The sequence below is a fragment of the Molothrus aeneus genome, chromosome 14 (assembly GCF_037042795.1).
Source record: "Molothrus aeneus isolate 106 chromosome 14, BPBGC_Maene_1.0, whole genome shotgun sequence".
NCBI classification, from domain to species: domain Eukaryota; kingdom Metazoa; phylum Chordata; class Aves; order Passeriformes; family Icteridae; genus Molothrus; species Molothrus aeneus.
Window position 1 is genome coordinate 16314656 of NC_089659.1, and position 24595 is coordinate 16339250.

Consider the following 24595-nt stretch of genomic DNA (forward strand, 5'->3'; position numbering starts at 1 on the left):
ACGGTATTTTATTATTGAGCCACAAACCCCTCATTTTACATGTGAAATACACCACAGCAGTTGTGTTTGTTTCAGCAATATTTGTTCTTTTTTCCTTAGAACTTGCAGGCACCCAGGCAGCCATGGAGCAGGCGCTGCAGTGTGCCAGCCCTTGAGAACGTCCCATACCTGCTCCCTTCCTGACAGCTGCTGAAGTCTGAGGAGCTCCATCAGGGTTCCTGATGGAATTGGGGTATGGACGCTCCAAAACCACAGCAATTATTTGTATGTGATCTGCTCCATGCAATCACAGGGCTCCAGAGGCAGCTGAGAAAACCAGGTTAGGAGGAAGGATTGCTACAGCACCTTGGAAATCCCTTGTCTCTCTGGCCTCTTGCTGCTTCTTTGCTGCTGATTTTATCATATTGTTATTGCAACAGGCTTGCTTGGACTTTCACTCTGTGCTGGGTTTGCTTTTTGACTCTTTCCTCCAGTTCCAGTGGTTCCTCCACACCAGGGAAGCTTCAGAGGGGGCAAGCAAGGTAGAAGTGAGGGTGAGGATGGGCGCACTCCGTCCCCCCGGGGGTGTCTCTGGTCCCCTCCTCTCCTGACCCTGATCCCTTTCAGGGGCTGTGCTTCCTCCAAAGAGCAGCCCAGTGCTCCCTGCAGCTCCCATGCCAAGGCAGGCCAGGCTTTAGCACATCTCTGGAGCCAGTTAAAGTTTAAAAAGAACTTTAACTTTAAAGAACAGCAGACTTCTGTTTCTATCCAAGCCCTTTGCTAAACGGCCTTCTGAATTTTTTGGCCTTTGCATAAAGAAAGGTTGTGGCATCATCTCTCCACATTTGGAGGCTCTTTACTAAAGAGCAGATGGATATAATTTAGTTCCTTTATTTCCCAAATAGTGATAGGGTACCACCTTTATGATCTCTTGAAGCTCCTGGTTGGCTGCATAGATGATGTATTATCCTCCTTAAGGATTTTGTTATGAAAATTAGGACTTGGATGTAATGAAATCTAATTTAAACAATCCAAACAGGGAGTTAAGAGAGAGCTACACAGGGTATTCAAGAGTTTTATGCCTAGGTAAGGTCTTCATAAACCAAATTTTAGTGTATTTTCATAGAACATTTAAGAGATCTCTGATATTTCAGTGGCAAAACCAATTTTAATTTATCTATTTCTAAACAATACTTTTTATTTTTGCAAAAATGACTCCTAGGTAATTAGGATCAAGATCAAGTCTAAATCAAATAATACAGAATGCTTTGTGTAAACGACATAAGCCCGGAGTAAGAGTTGGATAGGAACAGATGATTTATCCTGCTTTGGTTCAGTGACCTGGGTTCAAAGTCAGCCAAGGATAAAATCAAAGTAGGTTTTTCAGTCTGAATAATATAAATGTTATGTGGAAAGATTTATATTCTGAATGCTATCTAAGCAATTAATCCAAAGGGAATTATTTATAATTGCTAATTAGTTAGACAACTACAAACAATATAGAATAGAATTATACATCAGTCCTCCTCTAAAATCTCGTGGGCTAATGTAATTGTGTTCCATTAGTATAAATCCCTTTACAATGGAGATTAAAATAAATGGGACTGAAACTTCCTTGGCTTCTGTTTCCAGCCCTGCTGTAATGGATGGTTTGAGCCCAAATCCTGTAATAGGATGATGCTGCCCAGCTGAGGGACTGTCAGAGGTCACAGGCTGCTATCAAAGTTTCTGCTCTTTTCAGCAGTGGTTATTTACTTCTATTTCTTCTAACATTTACTTCCACTATTTATTTGTTACTCACAAAAAGTGGAAGCAATCTTCTGCTCTGTTTGGTCTCTCCCATTCCATCATACAAGACCCTAAATACCATAAATAACTTTCACTTTTCTGCAGATAGAAAAGTGTCATTTCTATTTTTGAATTTGCTCAAGATAGAACTTTTTACCACCATCACTACAAGCATATACATCAATTATTTGAAGTTATTTTGCTTTTTGCTTCGCTGGGAGGTCAAAAAGTTGTCAGAAAGGAGTATGGGCAGATTTTAGGGTTTTGGAGGAAGTGCACTGCTGTTAAATTCCTTCTCTCCTTTATCAAAGGACATTTCCAGGACAGATAATTTACACAGCAAGCAACATGAGAATAGTTGCCCTGAAAACTAGATCCCAACAAACTTTCACAATCCACAGAAGCACAGCAATGATACTGGGAGGATCTCCTGTTTTCCTGTTCCAGGAGCTGGAGGGGTTCTACAGCTGTGCCTTTCTCAGGAGCCTGAGAGAGAGGATTCATCCCACAGTTGCTGTAGCAAGACAATGGAATATTTGTGGAAGATTTTCACACAGATTTCAGTTAACAGCAACAAAAATCAAACCACTTTTTTGCAGCTCTCAGAAAGTTTGTTGAACTAGAAATAATTTAGCCTGGTAAGCTGAAGTCTCCTCCTGAGACAAGACTTCGGAATTTTCCACAGTCCAAAGGACTTGTGCTTTGTAAAATGAAATGACCCTATTAATCTAGATTGAGTGGATTTACAGTCAGTTTATGCAGAATAACTTTACCATTTCAAGAGCAGTAAGGACCTGGTTTACCTGCTGCTACTCATAAAGAAGGAGGTGAACAGTTTCTCTTTCTAACAAGTGTAGAATCTCCTCAGGGGATGGGACACAGCGGTGGTGCAAAGCAGGGTTTGTGCCAGAAAAGCTGAGAGCACAAACTGATGCAATCTGCAGGACCTGTCCAGCTGCAGGTGCTCCTGGGAGGGCTGGGGAAGTGGCAATGGAAGGGACATGAGCTGGAACTCTGAGCTCAGGGGTGGCTCGGAGGGACACTTGTCACTGGGACAGGACAGCCCTTGGGTGGCTCTGGACCTGTGCCAGGTCACTGAGTGTCGCAGTCATCTTTTCATGAAAATCCTTTCCTTAGGATTGTTCCTCCTGAGAAGCTGTGAGGCCTCAGGAACAAAAGGTAACCAATGGTTATCTGCTGCTGTGGAATGCAACAGGGGCATCTGGGATTGGGCTCATGGGGTTGTTTCTAATTCATGGCCAATCACAGCCCAGCTGGCTCAGACTCTCTGTCTGAGCCCCAAACCTTTGTTATTCATTCCTTTCTACTCTTACCTTAGCCAGCCTTCTGAGATGAAACCTTCTCTTCTATTCTTTTAGTATAGTTTTAATGTAATATATATCATAAAATAATAAATCAAGCCTTCTGAAATATAGAATCAGATCCTCATCTCTTCCCTCATCCGAAGACCCCTGTGACCACCATCACAGCTGAGAGAAACTTAAAATCTAAATAAATTTACTTTAAATCCAAACAAATTGATGGTCTTGAGCTGGCCTCTGTGATCTCTTCAGGATTTTCCAAAATGTTGAGGAAAGGCAATGGAATCAGATTCAGGTATTTTTAATGTATTAGAAAATTCCATTTCCACACAAAAATTGATCGCCTGCATTGAACTGTAGGTCTGTGCTGCCTGCTGTGCTGAAAATATAGGTAGGCACTGTGAAAATGCCATGAAGAAGACATAACCCTGCTCCTAAAAAAACAGACATGGAAATTTCCTTTCAGGAAACTGGCTGAGAAGTTCACCCAAAGAACACACTAAGCTAAAGTACTGCTGTATTAATTAGTAATTTAATATGCAGAGTAATTCTGAGGGAGAGACAACCAAGGAAGTCAAATAAAAAAGCCCAATAACCACTATTAGGAACTCATTGATTTGTTTGTCCAATTAATTTTAGACCTAACAAATTACTGTCTGCCACGTGACTGATCTCTGACAAATTCACAATACTGAGTGGATGAAAGTATTTGCACAGATTGGATACCAATAAAGCAGAACCTGAAACTGTGGGGGTTTAGATCTGTTTAATTGGAATGGCAATGAAATTAAATTGAAAAATAAGGTCAAAGTAAACTGGTTCTGGTTATTGATATAAATTTCATGTAGCTACAGGAAGATATTGAAGCAATTTATTTCAATCTAAAGTTTTGATTCATTGTTAGATATGCAATTAAATTTATTTTGTAGAAGCTTTACAAATACTTAAATCTGCATAATGAAATATTATGCCTGCAACAGGAAGTTTAAACAAAACTAGTCACAGAGCTAGCTTTAGGATTTACCTTTCTTCCTTTGGAATGCTATTCTACAATTTTACCATTTCTGTACATCAAAGATATTTCCAAAAACTAGAAAATTAGGACTTTGTTCCCATCCTTCCTTAGGTGAGAACTAAATTAATGTAAAAAGTGAAAACCTCCATCTCTCTTTAGGTGCAGATGTACAGACAGTCCTGAGGTCAGTGGTGCTGAACCCTGAGCTATTTGTGAGGGATTTCCCCAAATTCACTGTAACCTCAAATTTCAACCTAACCCCCCCCCGTGACCTAAAAATATAAATTTTTATGTTACTGCCTCTAGGTACTTAGACAAAGTATATTTAGTGACACACAGATGATCTGTTCCATGTGGGAAAAGAGATTACTGCTGATAACAAACCTGTTGGGGGGAATGCATTGAGGTAACTCACCAAAAATAAATGGGAAACTTTTATTCCCATTGAGGCAAATCAGGATGAGGTTGAGATTAATTAAGCAGGAAAGTACAGCACATGACACCTAGTCTAATAAAGACATTTGCATATTTAAAGAAAGTGAAACAATATCTGTTTTAATTAAGTAGGCTGCTCCTTCAGGTTAATGCATTCAGGGGAAAAATTAAATCCAGCTCGAATCCCTGGAAGAAATGGAGAGTGGCTGGAGGAAATTGGCCTCCTGAAATGTGATTAATGGACCTGCCTGGTGAGCACTGAGTGCTCCAAGGCAGCCGGGCCGGCTGGGAGCCAGGCGCTGGCACCTGGGGCAGGGGGGTCCCTGTGACCCCTGCAGGCACAGATCAGCTCCCAGGTGTCACCCCCGTGAAATGCTGGGCATTTCCTCCAGCTCTCTGAGCTGTTGCTGTCACAAGATTTGACATCTAATTTGCTCCAGCAGCCCGAGTCTCACATTTCCTGCACTCGGGGATCAGAGGGAGATGCTTCTGCAGCACCTGAGAGGCACCCAGAGGGTGAGGACTCAGCTCTGCCCTCTGCCCTGCCTGCTGGACAGACAGACAGACAGACGTTCTCTGTCACACGGTGCCACTGATCAGCAGGAGCAATTCAAATCACACTCCTCATTTCCAAAGCTGCTGATTAAAGGTGTCGGTTCCTAATGTGTCCTTGGAATGACTCGTGTGAGTCCTCTTCCAGGAGAAGAAACCTCTTGAGGTGATCAAAATTCCATTCTCAGGAGCCAAAGATTCTTTGTGCTCCAGCAGAAAACAGTGCAAAGCAAGAACAGAAAGCTGCTTTCTGCTCCCAGCTGTCCTCATGTGCAGCCCCACAACACCTTCAGAAAGGATGTCAGGTAGAAGAAAAAGGATTTTTAAGCTGAGATTTCCAGAGAAAAATACTGAAGGCAGAGGAATGCCCCGGTAAGATCAAAGGGGAATTAAATACCTGTGCTATGGACACAAATTTATGCATTTCCTGAGCTTTCAAAGAGCAATTTGATGTGATGCCACTTCATGTCTAGCACATTATGCAAATGTTTTCTGCAGAAATCTGGCATTTCCATGGGATGCCTCGTGCATAATCTGACCAAGGAATGCAGCTGGAGTTGCTCTCGCCAAAAACCACTGCAAACATCGCTGGGATTTTTCTACTGAAGAGAGTTCTGCATGTTAGAGCTTTTTAAACAGAATTTATAAATATCAACAACTCTGCAAACTTCTGCCTGAGCCTTCAAAGACTTATGAAGAAAAATGCATAAAAGCCCAACTCATTATTGTCTAGTAACTCATTATTATCTAGTAACTCATTAATATCTAGCAAATTATTAGTATCTAGAGAAAGTTACCATAAGAAATAAATATAAGGGCTGGAGAAATCCATATTAAATTCAAGGTTATTAAGTGAGTCATGCTTGATAAAAGCACATCTTCCTATTTTTTATTGCCTAGCACTGCTCAGGATGCATCTAGCAATTAAAAACATAATTGTTGCACAATAAAAATTGCCAAAGCTATTAACCAGCCATATAAATGCAAACTTTGACTCCTAGCATTTTCCATCAGAGTAATAAGAGTACAGTCAACTTGCTTCACATTTCCAGGAATTCACAGCCATTACATCTTTTGTTTTGGTAACTCAATCCATTTAGTTAAAAAAAAAGAATCTTTAGGTCCACCCTGCCACATTTTGCTAGAGAGTTTTGATTTTTACATAATGAGAAAAAATTAAGGGACAATTTCTTCATTTATGAAATCAAGGCTGTTATAATTAGCTGGAGGATATTTTGATGTTTAAAAAAACGTTAGGGAGAGGATGTCCAAAGGTTAAAGCATCAGAGTGATAAACTGCACTTTAAGTTGGGGCATAAATATGGCCCCAGTAATAGTTGGAATTAGCAAGACAAGGTTAAAATTTAATTTTTCTAATAGTGAGTTGTTAAAAGTTACATCCTGCAGTATCAGGCATAAATGGCTTGTGTTACTTTGACTTTCATGGGGAGAGCTGAGGTCACTGGGCCCAGCTCCAGGAATGTACTTAAGCACATGTTTAAGTGCACAATAATTATGCACATACTTAAAATTTGTCCTGCCTCATTTTCTCAAGCTCTTGGAGCTACAAAACCAGTGGTAAAAATCAAGAAATCAGCCAGTTTATGGATGGATACTGGTCACAGAACACATTGGGTCATAAGCATACAAAGGATTTGCAGTTTTAACATTTTCTCTTTCCTTAATCTTGGTGCAAATTGATTAAAGTAATTCTGATTTTGGGGTACATGATGCAATAAAAGAACCATCAACTGAGTATCCCCTCATGGTTTTTATTTTTTTATGTACTCAGGAAAACGTTACTAAAATCAGAATTTACATAAATTGCCAGCTAGAGAACATGAGGAGGATTGTCATTTAATTGTAATTTCTAAATGACTTTTGAGGCAGAATTGTAGAACCTGGAAGATATGCACATTTAAAAATGGACTATGAACAAGATATTAATTAATTTTATATATATATATATATAAATATATATATATAAATTCTGGATTTTATATTTATACTGTTTCCTTCCACCAGGGTCATATATAAGTACTGGTAAAAAAAGTCACAGGTACCTTCCAATTTGCAATATTAACATTTACTCTCTATGTTATTTTGATATCGAATCTTTTGCCTCTATAATCTTTCCTAAAGCATCTAAAAATCTTTACACAACAGTGTAGTAAAAAATTGCCTGATTTATTTACAAATTATTCTAATTTAGTTATTCGGAAGCAGTACATTTTTATCCTGTTTATCTGATAGATATTCTGATGTAGTAGTTTAATAGACAAATGTAATTTTACAAAACACTATTAGATTGCATGCTTGTTTTAAAGATTAAAGTGGGTGACAGATTGATTGCTCCTAAATTGTTCATTCAGGGTAACTGTGCACATTTTAAACCACATTTATTTCATCTTCTGTGTACATAAATCCAATGAAACATTAATTTTTCTATTTAAAAACCCTATGTTATTAGAGGACAAGAATTATTGTCCATGCTCATGGAATTAGATTAGATTACTTTGGTTTTGATAACTTATATTAGAACAATCAACTCTTAATTTTGTTATCAAGATCTAAATTGTGGATATACCTTATTTCAAGGGTGATGATATATAAAGATTACTTTTAGGGTATTTTTTTTTTCCCTAAAGCATTATTCCTAAAAGAAGCTATAAAACAAATTACTCCTATACAGAATAAAATATATTTAAATTAATGATTTGCACACTTTATGAGCATACATTGAGAACAGAAGAAACATTAAAAATCATTATAGATTTGTAAGTATTTTATTAGGAAAAAAATGATCAACTCACTCTCCAGTCTGGCTGGCCAATTAGACTGATTTGTTTCTAACAGAAGGATAATTTTGTTTTGGTAAAAAAAGAGGAACCATTTAATGCCGTCATTTATTCCAAGTCAGATTTTTGCAAAGGGTTTGAATCCAACAGTCAATTTGTAATTTACCTCTGTATTCAGTTTTGCTCTAGCCGTGGTTTCTGTGTGATCAGTACAAACACAGGCTGGGAGAATTGGAGCAGTGAAACCCTTCAGAGAAGGTGGATGAAGCTTGAGGGAAAGTTCTACAGACAAAGGGGAAGGTGTAAATATGGACCCACCTGAGTTCAGCTCCTGGAATCTGCACCGGATCCATTTGCAGGACATTCAGGTGGCACTAATATAACAAATAAATATCAACCTGGTTTTTTTTCAGAGTGAATAATTTCAAACCCATCAACTGTTCAACTGGGTTTTTCTGTTTTTTGTTTTGGTTTTTTTGGGGTTTTTTGTTTTTTTTTTTTAGTGTAGGGACAAGTCTTGGGGATAAGAGAAAACCAGGCTATTATAAGTCATCATGACCTCAGTGTTTTACAGCAGCATACAATACTCTCCTGAGTAAACATGAAATAGATTGTTGGGATTAAGCTTTCCCCAAGTAGGATGATTATTAATCACTGTCAATTTGAATGGATGAATAAAATGCAGTTCAGGTATGACTTCCCCAGGAATGACAACTCGCTGTTTTGTAATATTGTCATGGATGAGGGAAGGAAAATATTCCTGCTTAATTGTCAGCTAATTCAGCTGTGGGAGTGGCACAATTGCATAGCAAAAACCAGAAGTTACTGTGATCCTGGCCAAGAATAATAAATTAATACAGCATCATTGCAAATGAACTTCAGTGATGCAGACTTTGGGAAGATGTGCTAAAGTCAATGTCTTACCTTTGTTTTTTTAATCTCTTCCTTCAGAAAATACCCACAGAGATGAGGAAGTTACTCCTTTTCCTTTGTCCTTGCAAGTCCTCTGTAATCTTGGTTTTCAGACAGAAGATCAGGCTCATTGCATCTGGTAACGACCCCTCTGCTCTGATCAGACCTGTCAACTCACACTGGCCAATTATTCTGAAGTGTGCAATCCTGTGAGTTGATCTTTCTCAAGAAATATGAAGTAAAAAGAAGAAATATTACTACTTTAACCTTTACGTGGCACAAACTGACAATACTGTGCTCTTGTGTCCTTTTCTTACCCATGTTTTCAACAGACAATCTAGTACTACTCCATATAATGGAGGAGGTCCAAAATGTGCAAGGATGACTGGATGAGTATGGCTTGAACATTTTTTTTTAATTTTTTTTGTCACCCAGTTGAGATTTGGGTGTATTGACATCTCTGGAGTCACCAGCTGAGGTTTGAGTGACATCTCTGGACTCTCCAGGTGAGGTTTGGGTGGCATTGACATATCTGGAATCACCAGGTGAGGTTTGGGTGGCATTGACATCTCTGGAATCACCAGGTGAGGTTTGAGTGACACCTCTGGACTCTCCAGGTGAGGTTTGGGTGGCATTGACATCTCTGGAATCAATGTGAGCTGGGACAGCTCAGCCCACAGGACTCTGCATGAATTGAGGAAAGGGGCAACCCAAATTTCAGTGAAACCACAACTGCATTTTTTTTTTCCTGAGCTTAGTTTATACTTCCAAAATATCATGAGGAGATTTTTGCATGCATTCTAATATTTGACTAAGTAAGTTTTCAGCAAACAGATCAGAAATCTTCCTCTATTCCTGTCTAATTCTTAGCACAGAGCAGTCAGTTGTGCCTCCTTCACCATGAATGCATCTCCTCAGCTTGCCAAGGAACTGGTGTTACCTTGCTTTTTCCCAATGATAATAATAATAATAATAATAATAATAATAATAATAATAATAATAATAATAATAATAATAATAATAATAATAATAATATAATGATTCAGCATTTCCTGAACCATTCATGCTGTTGGACATCATTCTGCAAATCCTGCTACAAACCCCACCCTGGAGTGCTGCTGCCTTTGTGATTGGCTAAGCACGAGCACACAGCAACCTTGCAAGAGCACAGTGCTCCCTTTCCCCCTGCCCTGCTCGGGGTTGGTATCAGAATAACTCTCACACTTCCTGATGCTGCTGCAGAGCCCCTTCTGTCATTCCAGTGCTCATCTCTGAGTAATTCACCTCTGCCATGAGGAGCAGGGAAGGAAAATGACATTTTGCCAATGTGGAGTTAAACACATACTTGAAAACCGACCCAGTGCAGCTGAACTGTAAATTTCCATCACCTTAAATGATGCCAACCTTAGCACAGCAGGTTAAGGTGTTGACACAGCAATGTAATTAACAGTTCTTTATACAAGAAAGTAACAAAAGTTCTGATTTTTGAAGACCACAGGAAAAAAAAAAGAATGTCTGATCTTGAAAAACTTGCAAGACATAGGTGGTAAGCACATACAGCAGCAATTAAAATGTTTTGTTTGGTTGGTTTTTTTAAAGAACTAAATGAAATTTTCAAATTCATTCAAATCTTGAAGAGCAGAATAACTTTCATTACCTATTTCTGTTTTTAAGGGAAGCTGAGTGCCTAATTTGCTTTGAGAATCTAGCAAGTATATTCTCAGTTGCTGAAGGAATGAGGACATGCTTGTTAAAACCTGTTCAGCTAATTTGACACGTATTTGCTAGCAGAAAATATATTACCTTACAAGTTGTCTACTTCTATATGATGCCAAAATACATTTGCAATATTTTTCTCTAGTGAACTGAGCTATTAATTTACACAACAGAATTGCAAATCTGAGAAGATTTTCCAGGAACTGAAGTGACTGATGTTAACACTTTTCATAATTTACAGAAACAAGAAAAAAGACATTTGCTGGCATGCAAGTAATCGAGTTATAGGATTACAAAGATAAACCTCATCTACATCAGTGTAACACAAACAATCTTGCATTTAAATTGTTTTCTTACAGTCTGCAAGGATTAGAGGAGCACATCAGTAAACTGATCTGTGAGCACTCCTAGTCCCAGCATCCCTGTTCTACCCAGGGGTAAACAAAATAAACTGGAATTCACTGAGACCTGCAGTGGAAACTGTGGGCAGGATGTGGCCCACACACTCAGCACCACATTCCAATCTGAACTAAGTCCTGTACCTGCTAAAATGTGCCATTTTCACATACCTAAACCAGAAAATCAAACAATTTGGCTTTTAAAGGCATTAATGAGTTTCTGCCTCTTCATTCTGACTCCATTTTCACCCTTAGATGTCTATGGAGCAGCAGTGGTAACGGGATCCTGAGCCTGACCCAGATTAAAAGAGAAGCATTATAAAAATTTGCTATTTATTTTTGTCTGGCTCCTGCTGAGGCTCTGGCTGGCAGCTGGCAGGAGGCAGGCTGGAACAGGCCAGCACATGCCCCAAGCCCAGTCTGTCCCTGAACCCCTGGAACTGGAGGCTAGCTTGGCTTTCTGTGGTTTATAGCCCTGCAGTGAGCCACAGTCTCCCTCCCCCCAAAATGGGTCAGGCATCAGAATGCTCTTATTTAATTACTCAAGGGAAATATTGACACTTTTAATTCATTTTCATTTCCTTTCTTGTCAATATCTCTCCTTTCTTTACTACCACTTTTGTGTGTGCTTGCAAATCTTCCTTTCAGGAAAACCACTGCAGAGGCTGTTATTTCTCCCCCAATATATATTTAATTCCTTTTTCCTCATTGCCCTTGAACACAAACCTGACTCTGCTTCTTAAACAAACAATCCTTATGATAACTGTTGAAAGCAACCAGTCTGTAAAAGCCTCCCCTCACTCAGATGGAAAGTTAAAATTTGGAGATGAAAGGAAAATCTTCTTGTGATCATATCCTTCCCTCCAGAGTTATCTGGCTAACTGAGAAAAAATATTAGATAAAGTTTTCTTATTTGCTTATGCTAAATATTGATTTTCTATCTAATCCTTCAGCTGTGTGGCACTCTACTAATGAGGCATCATGGACAGTGCATTCCTTTGTTTATTTGTTCAGTCATGATTACTGGAATGGGCAGGGCCCTGAGGAAAACACAGCTCAGCTTTGCACTCATCCAGGACAGAAATTTCTGGCTGCACACACAGAAGGGGGCCCTACATCAAAATGCTGCTGACCAGAGATCTGACCTTATCTGTGGATCCAGCTTCTCCTCAGTCAAGTGATAAAAATGGCATGAGATCTGTAAAGAAAAGTATTTTAATTGGCATTGCTGTCTGGAAATGACATTTTGAAAAGGAATGCCAGGTGAGCCTTCAAACTTTTTTCTAGCAGCTGTCACAGTAGTTCTAGCTTTATTTCCTGGTTATTTTCTTTACGTGCTCAAATGAGAGGGCCAGCTTAGGTAAATATTGTAAATTTTGTCAGGAAACAAAAACACTGTCACACTGCCTCTGCTTCTCACTCATGGCTGGGATGTGATTTTTACTTGTTACAAGACAGATAAGTTCATTATATTTCAAAGTTGTGTAATTATAAATATGTGAGGTTATTGAAAGACAATGCCAGGTTTACAGAAATGCTTTAAATTCGCAATACTCTGCTCCAAATACTCCTGCATCCACTGAGTGTGTGCTAGCCATCAAAAGAGAATTAGAGTTTGTCCAGGCAGCTGGCAAAGAGATATTAAAAGATTAATAGAAAGAGTATTCACCTTTTACAGTGGGGAAGGAGAAGCCAGGCCAGGAGGAAAGAATTACATCACATTTCAGTTACAAATACATTGCATTTTGGAATACTGTTCCAGACCCCAGGAACGAGCACAAAGCAGGAAGCCTCACCCAAAGTGTGACGCAGCCACAGACACAATGATATCTGTGTGCAACAGCAGCTTTGGCCTCAAATCCACACAAACCATGATTCTGTCAAGCAAATGAGAATCTATGCAGGTGAACTCTGCTATTGTGTGCCACCCTAACACTGGGCGAAAATTCAATTTCTGTCATTTTTAGACCATTATTATAGCATCAAATATCTGCCTTGGCTTTATTGGATAACAGAGATAAAGATGGTGTGTCTCACAATTATTTATGGGAGTGGATAGAGCTATCTTCATGCAAGTGATGACACGTTCTGCTGGAAGCATGCACTGTGTGAAATGTGAACATGCAATTCTGTCATGCAGGTTTTTAGACAGCATTTAAGCTGTAAAGTCTGAATAACACATGAAGGGAATAATTAAATTATATCCATTTATGGAAACCTGGTAACCGGACCAGGAAAAAGACTTTTACAAGTGATGAAGCCACATCAAAGCATTTTGTTGAGCATAGAACAAAATATTTCACTTAACCTTCTGGTCTTTATTGAACCATATCATACCTCTTGTTTTAATGGAGTTCAATTTTAAGACTAGAACTATCTTTAAATGGTTTCACATGTATATCTATGAAATATGAAAATGGCTCTTAAGATTCCATCTAGAATCTTTTCATTTCTTACAAATTATTTGTACCAAAATACAAGAAATTCCTCTGGCCTATCATTAACCTCATGAACAGAAAACTTATGCTTCAATACAATTCTACATATTAAAATAAAAATTATTTAATTTTTTTTTGTGTTTTAAGGTATAAAGTACAACATTAAGAGGAACTTATCTTGAATTCAAAGATTCTGAATGCTTCAAAGTGAATATGCCAAGAGAAAGTCCCCAAGTTGAAAATCGTGGCATTGGAACTCATACAGGATATATGGAACAATTACCAGGCAGAGAATCCAACAAAAATAAATCTCTCAAATGAACAATCCCAAAGTGTCCTAAAAGTGAAACTGGGGGCGCTGCTTTGCCGAGTCCCAGCTCTGGAGCGCACAGAGAGAATTGAATTTGGGCTCTCAGCAAATCACCCCTGCCTAACGCCACGATCTGTGTCAGACACCCAGAAAGCCTGGCTTGGCAAGCTCCAGCCCAGTAAAGCTGAGCTTTGGAGGGTGTCAGTAGCAGTGGCAATGGAGCCTGTTTTGCAGGGTCTGTCTGCCACGGCCATGGAGATGGCAGTGACGCTCGCTGAGCTCTGCTTTAATCAGCGCCGTCACAGCGAGACGCGGCTCTGTTCAAGAACAACCAAGACCAAACACTTCAAAGCACTTCTCCTTTCTTTTTTATACCCATTCCCCCTCTCTGATGAGTAATCCAACTTAAAATATATGGCTTGCAAATACAAACCTGATTTTTGACCTACCTGGATTAAAGAAGAGCCTTTGTTCTTCTCTCAGAATGTCTCACACACCAAAGGAGAATTATGAGAGGTGCAACCCCGATAATCATCTCTGTAACTGCAATGGAAAGATTCCAACAGGAATGTAAATAGTGAATGTGGAGAACACAGTCAAAACACTGCCCCCAGGTTTATTTCAATTGCCTTGTTGATGAAAATATAATTTTAATAACCAAAAATATTTCCATGCTATGATATCTTAGTAAACAAAACCATCTTGGAGAGACAGACAGGGCAATGTTTCTAGATTTCCTTATATATGAAGCAAGTCTATATAAATTTAAGGAAATTAAGATATGTCTTTGAAATGTAACAAATGAAATCAGAGACTCTAAGTGGTTATCAAATCTTGAGCTGAAGAGGCTACAAGAAGAAGGAATGGAGGGAAGGAGAAGTTCAAACTACAGAATGGTGTAAGATCACTCAGACCTACTCATCCTGTCACGTTTTTGAAATCACAGCTGTCCTATCTCACCCAGGGTCTCATTTATCACTCATGTTCCCTTTTAAAGCTGAATGTTGAATAAGATAAAACAGGACAAGAAGGGACCCAAACAAATACCTTGGTGCCACACACTTCAAACACAACAATGTGGAATTACAGCTTATTTGAGAATCCCATGGTCCTGGATCTCACACAGGACTTGTAAAACCAAGGGGAATGCAGCAGAAGGCCATGAGAACACTGTTGCATGGATCAATCCCTGAGAGAAACTTGGTTCAGCCAGGAAATTCACATAATTCACATTTTTGACTAAAAAGCTCCAGCCTGCCAGGACTGCCCAAGTCAATTAGAGCTGCTCAGTGCCCTCCAGCCCAAGCTGGCCCAGCCTGTGCTTTCTGCACAGCTGTGGCTGCACTTTAATCTGCCCAGAGCCAGAGCCCCAGAATCTGAGTCCCCTCTTGGAGCTGAGAGAATTGTTCATTAAATCTGTAGCACTTCCCATACACCTCCAGCTCCTCGAGAGCTGTTAACTGGCTTAAACATTCCTAAAAGTGCATGTAGAGTAAGTTGAATTAAGCTATGTGTGTCACTAATTAAAATCATTGAGATTTGAGTGGGCCTTAAGGGCAAAAATCTGTTCCTTTTAAAAGGAACACATATAAATATTCTGGGAACATTTAAGTATAATTATTATAGCCTTCAGGACTCTGGCCTAAAAGTATCAGAGTGACTGCGTTCCTGATGGCAAAGTTTATTAGCACTGTTTATTTTTATTTTCATACAGTTGTTACATGCATGCCTGGAAGTGACACTCGCACACAAGATCTGTTAATAACACATACTACATAAACACTTTGATTACTTTTGTTCATCTGATTTCTTTCAAGGCAATTTTTAAATCTGAACACATGATAGTTGAAGAAATTTAGTTCCCTATTGATAGAAGAGGCAAGAATTGCATTTTTTGTGAGCAGTTAGGAACCAGCCCAAAGCCACCTGTGTGTGCAAAGCTCTGTAACTCTTCACAAAACTGTAAAAAAACAAAGAGAAAACAACCTGGACCTCTTCATTTTTCCATCAAGATGCTTCTGGAAAACTATTATCTACTCCCTCTTGTTACCAGTCTGGCATAAACCTGGATCTAAGTCAAGGTCTAAGTCTAAACCTGGATCAAGACACTTGACCTGCTCTGTGCTCTGCTCCCAATGTTTTGCTGTGCTGCTGCTGTCAGGCAGTTTTGGTGGCACGTTGATGATCCTGCTGTAACTAATAGATATTAAAACCACACAGTTAGCACACATTTATGGCTATACACATAAATGTATGTTTTAATGGCCTATTACTTTGTGTAGAGAACTATTTAACGACCCTAGGATAAGGATGTATGCATGGTTAGGTTGTTTTAAAAAGACTTTATGTTCTTGGCAAGCCAGATCTCAAAAGCTACTGAAGGAATTCAGAAGATGTAGAAGAGGTTTCCAAAGAATCCAGCAAAAACTGAGAACAGCAGAGGCTTGAGGGGGGCAAGCACAGATTAATACCAGAAACCCCAGATAATAAACACAGGTCACTGATGATGATCAATCACTGATCAATAATGAAGGCAGGGTAGAACCAGCTACAGAGCATAGGAGGAATATGTCTAGAGCTCTGAAATACATTCTGCAGCTGCTGGGGACTGAAAACATGGACAGAACCATCCTGTGCCTTGGCCAGGGACAACTTCCACCATCCCAGTTCCTCCAAGCCCTGTCCAGCCTGGCCTGGGTCTTCAGCTGAGTTTATTCCAGATTTTCTCTCTTAAGAAAGAGATGAGAATTTTGAGAATTTTCTCTTACACTGATGTCACTCCATCAAATTAACTATTAATGTGCCTTACTGCAGAGCAGGGTAAGGAAGACTGATTACTTTGATAGCCTGTAATACTACAAAGTTTTTATTATCACAAAAAGAAAATCAAAGTCTTGGCCTGTGTTATCATAATCCTCCATCCTTGAAGCTGGGAATTCACACAAAAGAATATATTTATTCCCTTGTCATGTTTCCAAAACATACTTTACAAAAGTGTCAAACCAGTAGGAGCAATGAGTCATTATTCTTCTGACCTTTTGAAAGTAGATTGCAGGACTGTGATCAAATCTCATTAGAATTATGTATCCACAAAGGCACTTCAGCACATCCCAAAATCAGGGTAAAGCATTCTTAAACTATTTTGGTTTTGCTCTGCAAAGAGGTTTAGCCATGACTAAGAGGAATTTTGTAGCCATCCTTTCATTAGCTTTGAGACTTGCCATTCATGTGCAGGAACTTTTAAGGATCAACATCTATTTTTAAAGATAAGACAGGGATGAAGTCTTTTATCTTTAAAGACTGGGTAAAGAGGCTAAAGACTGAGGAAAAGGCACAAAAGTGACTCATTCAGAAATGAAGGTCCATTTTAAATTAATGGAATCATTAAAAATCACTAATGAAGGAGCTGCTAATCAGACAAGAGCTGGCTGTGTGTTGGGGTCTGTGCAGCCATCCCAGGTGAGTGCAGAACATTAATGGCAACAGGCAGAGATATTTGGGGTATGAATGACCCCAGAGCCAGGCAGAGCTGTGCACACCTGCCCAAAGGATGGAATGGACTCTGCAGGACCCAGGGAATGTGTGTTAAATATCCACACGCCCAGGATGTAACCCGAATTTGCTGCTTGTCTCCCTTTCCCTGGTGGGGCTGTGCCTGCAGCCCCATCTCCTGCAGGACAGGAGGATCTCCTGCACCCCAGGGCTCACCCCCAGCTGGACCTGCCCTGTTCTGACAGGAGTGCATCTCCCACCCTGCTGCTGCTCCTCGCTAATAAATTTTAGTTTCCCCTACAGACCTTTAAAAATTGTCTTTATTTTACATTTTTTGGTATAAAACTGATGCCTGATGTGAAATTTTCCTTAAGGAATATTTGCTGGAGTTGGACATCTGCCTGTTTGAAGATCTTTAAAGCCCCAGCAATGATTAGTGCAGCTCCCCTGTCCTACAGGCAGCTCATATTTAATCTGTATGTTCTTTAAATGCAAAGCATGCTATATTTAGTGTTCAAACTGCAGCATTAGTAAACTGAGCCCTCACTTATGTGTGCATGTGGGTGAATTGGGTGTCTCACAAAGGATTCAAACAGATGCTTTAGCTTTAATGATATTTCTAATCATCTCACTTATGCCCCAAGGATATTTTCTTATGCTTTATTCTCCTGTCATGATTTCTACTCATTAAAGTGTGATTTTAAATCTACTTTTTATATTTGAACTTGCTTCAGCATCATCTCCTTAACAACTTCTTTTTTTTTTTTTTTTTTTTTTTTTTTTTTTTTTTTTGTGCTGTCTAATTATAGGTACTGTCCTCAAAGGCATAGGCAGAGCAGACAAAAACAATCACACAATTCAGTGGTGGCTTGTAATCTTCAGTGGTGACATCAGTGGTGATTGTTGTGCACTTTCCTAAGAGAGAAAACCTGGAATAAAGTCAGCTGAAGTCCCAGGCCAGGCTGGATGGGGCTTGGAGCAACCTGGGATGGTGGAAATTGTCCCTGCCCATGGCACAGGATGGGTTTAAATGTTCTCTTCAATCCAAACCTTTCTATGATTCCATGTTTCTATGAACCTTTTTAACTCCAAAGTTCCTTTTTACTGTCTATATTTTCCCCCTAAAAACTGCAACCTTATAATCCTGTCTGTTAACCCACTCCATGCTTAAAGATCACATTGAAATTCAGATTTTATGAAACATAAATAAATATATCAGTACCCTTGTAGCAAGTAAGCATGGTATCAATTGTTTTATTCCATGCAAGTCAGATTTCTGAAAGAAATTTTTCTCTTTTCTGTGTATATGGGTGTTCCACTTCTTGTGGAACAGAGTCAAGGAGACCTTTCTTGGACTGCTTTCTTAGAAAGGGGAAAAAATGGGAAAATATTCTGATTCCCGGTGGAAAGTTTGATCCAGGAAAAACAGCTGGGAATGCCAGAATTCCTTCCCTGTGAAAGCTCATCTTGCAATCACGAAAGCAAGGACTTGGTGAGTATTTGTGAGGAAACAGGATGAGGGAAAAACAGAGGAGGGAGGAAGCTGTAAGTGTGAAAAGGAACCACGGGCAGGGGAAGAAATCTGCCTTGGTCTGAATATTCATTCCCAGAAAAACCAGATATTTATCTGTTAGGGAAAAAAAAATATAAACCATAGTGAAATTTCATTTCTTACATAGGAACATAGAGGATTTTTCAGAACCTTGAGTTTCATGCAGGCCAGCAGTGTCAGCTTCAGCAATTTCACTGCTGAGACCTGCTCAAAACTGCCCTGCAAATTGGAGGCCTTAAATTGGCCAGGCTCACACAGAAATCAAACTGCAATTAAAACCTTGATCCATTATTTTATGAGGACATTGATTCAGAGTAAGCAAAAAGCCAAGCTTTCTGATTAAAAACTTTAAAATTTCATTGAAAAAAAATAATGATAAAAAACTTCTGGCAGAAATAATTGGCAAAGGAAATTTGAGAGGCAAAAATTTGTCAGTTTCATTATCTAAAAAAATTAATTGGCAGTAGGCATTGATTATCCAAAACTAATAAAAAACCCTGAAAAACCCAAATACTCCTACTAATTTGCAATCTGAAATTAATCACCCATAGCCATATGTCTTTGCTTTTGAAGAACATCTGACAGATTAAGTTTGGTGGAGTTAAAGACTAAGGAATGTTTCCTAAATCATATTTTCAGTAACAGTATTTGAAAGCCACATGTTTGTATCCCATCAATAAACACAGCAATGGTATGGGACAAAATTAGAACTGATTAATTAATCTGAAATAGAAAAATACTGGCTTTGAAGGTCTAGAAAATTATCTCAGTATATATATTGATACTTTGAAAATAGTGTTAGAAGCAAAACAAAATTCTGCCAGAACAGATAAGGGTCCATTGAAAATAGTAATTTATTTAATGGGTTTTCCACTCACAGAAGAGTCTAAACAGGTATAAATTTTTACCTGTCAACAGGTGGTTTTGCCCAGGTACATGTCTTTGGGCATTTTTTAGAAGTTGATTTAAAAAAAATTGGAATTAGGGGAAATTTTATTTTCCTTCTGTTTTCTCAAAGCTTTTTCCCACTGGTTTAATCAAGAACCACTCCATTTGTCTTGTGTCCTTTATTGAATCTTACTAATGCTTTTGATAGAGAATTTTTTGATCTGCCTTCAAAGCCAGTATTTACCCCTTCTTTATTTCCTACTTTTGCAGGCACAATTTGCCGAGATGAAGACTGCACACATGCAGATTTCTGTTAAATAAAAACAAACATTTCAGTTGGCAACAGGCTATGTTTCAACTGAATACACTTAATTTCCATCTACAGAGAATTTAACTTTATTTATCAAAGATTAGACTCCAATCTGTCTAAATCTTGATCTTGGATCTAACACAACTACTTTATCTCTGAAATGTGGCAGATGCAGCCTTGGGACTCTCCTTTTTCGGGGGGACAGGGAGAAGTGAAGGGTTTGCCAGCCAGGCTGACCTTTGGGAGAGGAAAAGTCTCCCAAGATGAATTTTTTGCCCTTGGGACACACAAACCCCCTTGTGCAATGCACACACCAGCCCTGGTACCTGTCAATATTAACTCTGATGCTTTGAAAGCCTCCTGCAGATATTTTATAAATTTCCAGTTGCATACTTGCTGTAAAATTGTCATTTATGAAGTTGATTTATTTTAATTAAGAACATAAGTGATGCTGTGTCTCTCGAGACTTGCTGGAATGACTCGTGCACTGATATTTATCTTATTACCTGGGGATTTAATATAATACTGGATCAAATTTTTCTTCCTACTGAAAGTTTCTGCATCAGAAATCAACTGATTTAATGATTAGAGTACTTAAAGAAAGGATAATACTTTATTTTCTATTTTAACCAGCTGTGAAGACTTGCAGAAGGTGTTCACATTTATTGTGTTATGATTTATAGAATCTGTGCTTTTTTCCCCACATAGCTGAGCGCGAATGGATGAACATCTTGATTTCAGACTTCACTTGAAAATTACTCCAAGCATCCTAAAACTTATTCAGCCAAATTAATCTCTTTATATAATGGATAATTTGTCACTATTCATGAAAACCCTAAAGAGCAATACTCTATAATTTGTACAGTAGAAGTTTTTGGTTGTCTTAAATTACAGGCAACTATATCAGCAAGAGAGTGAATTCCCAACTTTGAGAAGAACCTAAATATTCCAGTGTTTTTAGGAGGAAATCATTACCCACATGTATCACTCAAAATTGCACTTACATTTTGGGAGAACATGGCCTGCACCTTGTAGGGATAAGCCATGATATTTTAAATACCTTGTGCAAAAAACTTGTTATGATTAAGGCGCTGTACTTCTAATATCTCAATGTTCTAATTAGCTAATTGCATAATTCTAAAGAATAAAATTTGCCATCTGCTAGAAATGGAAGCCCAATTAGAAAAGTTTTTAAGAAGTGCATTCTCTAACAATTCTGTGTCATGGAAATTCTAGCAGGAATATCTTTTATCTTCCTTTCTACTCACTTTTCCCAGTGTGGAAGCCCATTATGTACGTGAAGCAGCATCATAGCATTTGCTAAAATATCATTAAAATTTATATTATTTATTCCATTCTAAAGGAGCAAGTGTATCCCTGTGGAGCCCTCTGAGTTGTTTATTATAATAATGCTGTGTATTTGCAGATATGCAACAAGGAAATCTCTTATAAGGAGAAAGATTAAAGAAGGAATTACCAGAACATTTCAGAGGTTACCCTCAAAGCTGAAGTTCTTCTGTGACCACAGCTTCACATTGTGCTGAAATTCCTCTGAACTGGGGAGATCTTCTACAGGCAATGGCGTTCTTTGAAAAAAAAAACCACAAAAGTTTGGTTTTTCTCATTTAAAAACCACCCCAAACACCCCTGAATGACACATGGATGAGAAGGGACAATAAGCTCCCAGAAAACTCTGCATGAAGGGTTCAGCTTTCCTTGCATGAAGAAATATCAGCCCATTTTGGCCAGGAATCAACTTGAGTTTTTATCATAAGGCATTTTAGGTATTTTCCTGCTAATTATACATCTGCTGTCTGCAGAAGATAAATAGGCTGTCTCAAGTAAGCATTTAACCAGCCAATTAATATAATTGTTAGACAATGAAGATCAAATTATTGGCAAAAATTAGCTTGTTATGTTCCAATAAGGCAAAAAAGCAAAAATGTTATAGTCTAGTAAGGCAAAAGCCCAATATTTATGTTTCTGCTAAAGGAATTATACAGAATTTTCCAAAGCAAAAAAATCCCTGCACACAAGTTCTGTGGTTTTTTAAATATAAAGTAGAATTTTTTCCTTCACTTATTTGGCAATAAGATTTTGAACATCATTGTGTTCCCCCAATTTTATACCAATCTCTCAAAATCAACTGGTTTCTTTTACACTTCTATTAAACTCCTCAATTATCAAAGCACAATGGAAAATATTAAAAATATTTTAGAAGTCAAAAATAAATATATTTCCAAGTATCTGTGGCCCTTGCAGGGGATTTGAAATTTAATTTAAATTCCCTTCCAACCCAAACAATTTCATTATTTTAGGTAAGGAATCCACACTGTAGAGGCAGCTCACCATGAGTCCTCCTGCTCAGCACGACTTGAAGATGTTACAGATGGAGAACAAAAAGCCAAATGCAAAATTCTTGTAACATGGAAATTAAAAGCAAAGGTTTAGATACAGAAAGACTTAACATCTTTAATCATTCATTTTTATTTTGCAAGACAAACCAGACATAATTTGAAATGGCTCAGTGAGCTGTAAAAAATTGACAGTAGATGTATGTGAGAAGACTGAAAAAGCAATTATCTGAGACTAATTTGAGTTTATCAGGCAGAAATTAGACTTTTATGGGTAAAGTTAGAGTTTTGTATTAAAAATGATGCATTAAAATATATAAAATTTCAAGGGTAATATAGTTAAAACTTCCTTGGCAAATAACTGATTTTCTGTCTGCACAGCTCCTGCCTTCTCAACAGCTTTTATTCAAGTAGGAAACATTCTAAAATAACAGATCATAAAAACAGTGTAATACATGAAAAGGAGGGGGAAATTTCTCTTTGGCTTTGTATCTGACTTCTGCAGCATTAAGGATGCCAAACTTTTATTGTCAGTTCCTGAGGAGGTTGGACAGAGTTCACGTTGGAGATGCAGCTCTTGTAAAGCAGCTTTTGGAAAAGGTGCATTAACATCAATGCACTACATCTGCCACTGACCCCAGAGAAGACTTTATAAAGCAGTTTGGAAGTTTTTCTACATTTTAAAAAGTGAGTAGATGCTATACCAGGGCAAAAGTCTAATTCTACCATGCAATCACAACAGAGCTTCTCCTCTTACATGTTAAAAACATTAAGAAAAATGTACTTTGTTGCTCACATTTCTAAGAGCTCTCTCCCGTTTCCCTAGAAGGTATCAATCCTGCAGTATTCCATGCAGTAGATTCTATTTAGTGGCCAAACTCTTGTTTATGTCATTTTCCAATGAAATAAAGGACTGTTTAGAGTACCTTCACATCCAAAATGAAATAATATCTCTAAGAATGCAAAACGTATGTCCTGAAGGGTAGGAAATAGAAACGAAAGGCTAAACTTTGAGCCTGTGAATAAACTATTGAAAAAGTGCCTTATTAATCACTTTTTATAGAATTAAATGCACTGTGTGGAGTGTAAAGCATTTCAATAAGCACTGGACTGAACTTATTTGTAGAGGTAAGCTTAATTCTAGCATTTCCTCAATTGTCAGTCATCAGCCATGCTGTCTTTTTCATCATAATTTACCTGGGAACTATATACATAATGACTCCTATAATTATATTTTTCCTGCAATAATTCTGAATGCTTCAGAGAGATTTTTAATTGCAGGAGGGAAGGACCAGAATCTTTCTGTAGGATCATTATGAAATCTTTTGTCTCGAAAAACTGTCTTCATTGCACAATTTAATTTACTTGATTAGATGCAAAAGACAATTGAAAAAAGGAAACAAGAAGTCAAACATAAGGAGTCTTTCACTAAATGTGGTAAAATTTAGATTCCTGGCAGGAATTCTTTCATTTCAAAGATTCATATCTAAATGAGCCTTGGAGAAGTCTTTATTGTCTCTCTAGTGAAGAACAATAGTTCTCCAGCCCACAATTGCAGATTTGGTAGATAACTGAACCTTTCCTCTTCCCAGAATCCTGTCAGTGTAAAATATTGGTGCAATTGGTGAGCAAACATGGGCAAACTTCTGGGATTTAATAATAATAACAACAAGTTCTGATGACTGAAACAACCAGAAAAAAGCAAAATTACTTCCTTGTATTTCAGCAGTCAACGTATTCTAGGAAAAATTCCCACATTCATCAAGTCAGTTCAACTGGATAATTCCATTGGGGTTGTATTTACTGGATAGACAGAATACCCTGAAAGGCTTGTGACGGACATCTTGTAAGCCAAATTTATTGCCAAAGAAATAATACTTTACCACATCTGTCCTTTACAACTTCAAGATTTTCTTCTGATCAGATGGTCTAAATTCTTTGTCAGGCTGATTCCTCAAAAACTTTTAAAATTTCTGTTGTCATAAAAGAGGAAAGGTCAAGGTTTGTCACACCTCCTCCAGATCAGAGGGTGTGTTTGAAATGACAGCATAAATACCACAAGGATATGTTCCTAAACACAATTTATAATTAACTGGCTTTGGGGAGTGGGGAGGAGACAAAGATAATGGAGGAGAAATTCTTCTAAAAATCAATTTTGTGCATGTAAATGTTTTTAATAGCTCAGATGTTTTGATAGTGCTGCCCTCCACAAATGGTGGCAAGTTCTTCTCCAGGGTGTTTTCCCTCCCTGCCTGGGACATTCCCTTAAATGAGAATGGAGGTTATCTTCAGTCCCCCAAATTCTGAGCACATTGCTGCACACAGGCTAAAGGAGG